The sequence below is a fragment of the Hypomesus nipponensis genome, chromosome 19 (assembly GCF_054491055.1).
Source record: "Hypomesus nipponensis isolate SF chromosome 19, ASM5449105v1, whole genome shotgun sequence".
NCBI classification, from domain to species: Eukaryota; Metazoa; Chordata; class Actinopteri; order Osmeriformes; family Osmeridae; genus Hypomesus; species Hypomesus nipponensis.
In genome coordinates, this window is record NC_140379.1 from 20,227,501 (window position 1) to 20,230,000 (window position 2,500).

The 2,500-nt window shown below is 46.3% G+C and overlaps 2 non-coding genes and 6 pseudogenes across 2 annotated transcripts in view; all 8 read right to left on the reverse strand.

The window, feature by feature from the left end:
• Window positions 1-56: 56 nt before the first annotated feature.
• LOC146249392 (5S ribosomal RNA) lies at window positions 57-175 on the reverse strand (annotated as a pseudogene).
• A 172-nt stretch (window positions 176-347) lies between these two features.
• LOC146249393 (5S ribosomal RNA) lies at window positions 348-456 on the reverse strand (annotated as a pseudogene).
• Window positions 457-622: 166 nt separating this feature from the next.
• On the reverse strand, window positions 623-741 carry LOC146249394 (5S ribosomal RNA). Its single transcript, XR_014734034.1, has one exon. It is a non-coding gene; the product is annotated as a 5S ribosomal RNA (ribosomal RNA).
• Window positions 742-1,044: 303 nt separating this feature from the next.
• Window positions 1,045-1,163, reverse strand: LOC146249395 (5S ribosomal RNA; annotated as a pseudogene).
• A 168-nt stretch (window positions 1,164-1,331) lies between these two features.
• On the reverse strand, window positions 1,332-1,450 carry LOC146249396 (5S ribosomal RNA; annotated as a pseudogene).
• A 400-nt stretch (window positions 1,451-1,850) lies between these two features.
• On the reverse strand, window positions 1,851-1,969 carry LOC146249397 (5S ribosomal RNA; annotated as a pseudogene).
• A 176-nt stretch (window positions 1,970-2,145) lies between these two features.
• Window positions 2,146-2,264, reverse strand: LOC146249398 (5S ribosomal RNA; annotated as a pseudogene).
• A 174-nt stretch (window positions 2,265-2,438) lies between these two features.
• Window positions 2,439-2,500, reverse strand: part of LOC146249399 (5S ribosomal RNA) — a 119-nt gene continuing 57 nt past the window's right edge. The window contains exon 1 of the ribosomal RNA XR_014732700.1: window positions 2,439-2,500. This exon is cut by the window's right edge and continues 57 nt beyond it. This is a non-coding gene — a ribosomal RNA (5S ribosomal RNA).

Here is a 2,500-nt window from a genome sequence, read left to right on the forward strand (position 1 = left end):
TGAAGGACTACTTGTGCATATTGCAAGATTTCAGTTTCTAAGTGAATGAGCAAAAGAGCATACAGCACCTGGTATACCCAGGCGGTCTCCCATCCAAGTACTAACCAGACCCGACCCTGCTTAGCTTCCGAGATCAGACGAGATTGGGCGTTGCCAGGCTGGTATGGCCGTACGAAATAAGTTGACAACCATAGGCTACTTATCCATATACAGATTTAGCAATTGACAATGCAAGGTAGTCTCTCTCTCTCTCTCTAGTGTCAAAATGAAAACAGCTTCCAGCCCCTTTCATGAAGGACTACTTGTGCATATTGCAAGATTTCAGTTTCTAAGTGAATGAGCAAAAGAGCATACAGCACCTGGTATTCCCAGGCGGTCTCCCATCCAAGTACTAACCAGGCCCGACCCTGCTTAGCTTCCGAGATCAGGCGTTGCCAGGCTGGTATGGCCGTACGAAATAAGTTGACAACCATAGGCTACTTATCCATATACAGATTTAGCAATTGACAATGCAAGGTGGTCTCTCTCTCTCGTGTCAAAATGAAAAAAGCTTCCAGCCCCTTTCATGAAGGACTACTTGTGCATATTGCAAGATTTCAGTTTCTAAGTGAATGAGCAAAAGAGCATACAGCACCTGGTATTCCCAGGCGGTCTCCCATCCAAGTACTAACCAGGCCCGACCCTGCTTAGCTTCCGAGATCAGACGAGATCGGGCGTTGCCAGGCTGGTGTGGCCGTACAAAATAAGTTGACAACCAAAGGCTACTTATCCATATACAGATTTGGCATTTGACAATGCAAGGTGGTCTCTCTCTCTCTCTCTCTCTCTCTCTCTCTCTCTCTCTCTCTCTCTCTCTCTCTCTCGTGTCGTACGAAATAAGTTGACAACCATAGGCTACTTATCCATATACAGATTTGGCAATTGACAATGCAAGGTGGTCTCTCTCTCTCTCTCGTGTCATATTGAAAACAGCTTCCAGCCCCTTTCATGAAGGACTACTTGTGTATATTGCAAGATTTCAGTTTCTAAGTGAATGAGCAAAAGAGCATACAGCACCTGGTATTGCCAGGCGGTCTCCCGTCCAAGTACTAACCAGGCCCGACCCTGCTTAGCTTCCGAGATCAGACGAGATCGGGCGTTGCCAGGCTGGTATGGCCGTACGAAATAAGTTGACAACCATAGGCTACTTATCCATATACAGATTTGGCAATTGACAATGCAAGGTGGTCTCTCTCTCTCTCATGTCAAAATGAAAACTGCTTCCAGCCCCTTTCATGAAGGACTACTTGTGCATATTGCAACATTTCAGTTTCTAAGTGAATGAGCAAAAGAGCATACAGCACCTGGTATTCCCAGGCGGTCTCCCATCCAAGTACTAACCAGGCCCGACCCTGCTTAGCTTCCAAGATCAGACGAGATCGGGCGTTGCCAGGCTGGTGTGGCCGTACAAAATAAGTTGACAACCATAGGCTACTTATCCATATACAGATTTGGCATTTGACAATGCAAGGTGGTCTCTCTCTCTCTCTCTCTCTCTCTCTCTCTCTCTCGTGTCGTACGAAATAAGTTGACAACCATAGGCTACTTATCCATATACAGATTTGGCATTTGACAATGCAAGGTGGTCTCTCTCTCTCTCTCTCTCTCTCTCTCTCTCTCTCTCTCTCTCGTGTCGTACGAAATAAGTTGACAACCATAGGCTACTTATCCATATACAGATTTGGCAATTGACAATGCAAGGTGGTCTCTCTCTCTCTCTCGTGTCATATTGAAAACAGCTTCCAGCCCCTTTCATGAAGGACTACTTGTGTATATTGCAAGATTTCAGTTTCTAAGTGAATGAGCAAAAGAGCATACAGCACCTGGTATTTCCAGGCGGTCTCCCATCGAAGTACTAACCAGGCCTGACCCTGCTTAGCTTCCGAGATCAGACGAGATTGGGCGTTACCAGGCTGGTTTGGCCGTACGAAATAAGTTGACAACCATAGGCTACTTATCCATATACAGATTTGGCATTTGACAATGCAAGGTGGTCTCTCTCTCTCTCTCTCTCTCGTGTCAAAATGAAAACTGCTTCCAGCCCCTTTCATGAAGGACTACTTGTGCATATTGCAACATTTCAGTTTCTAAGTGAATGAGCAAAAGAGCATACAGCACCTGGTATTGCCAGGCGGTCTCCCGTCCAAGTACTAACCAGGGCCGACCCTGCTTAGCTTCCGAGATCAGACGAGATCGGGCGTTGCCAGGCTGGTATGGCCGTACGAAATAAGTTGACAACCATAGGCTACTTATCCATATACAGATTTGGCAATTGACAATGCAAGGTGGTCTCACTCTCTCTCTCTCTCGTGTCAAAATGAAAACTGCTTCCAGCCCCTTTCATGAAGGACTACTTGTGCATATTGCAACATTTCAGTTTCTAAGTGAATGAGCAAAAGAGCATACAGCACCTGGTATTCCCAGGCGGTCTCCCATCCAAGTACTAACCAGGCCCGACCCT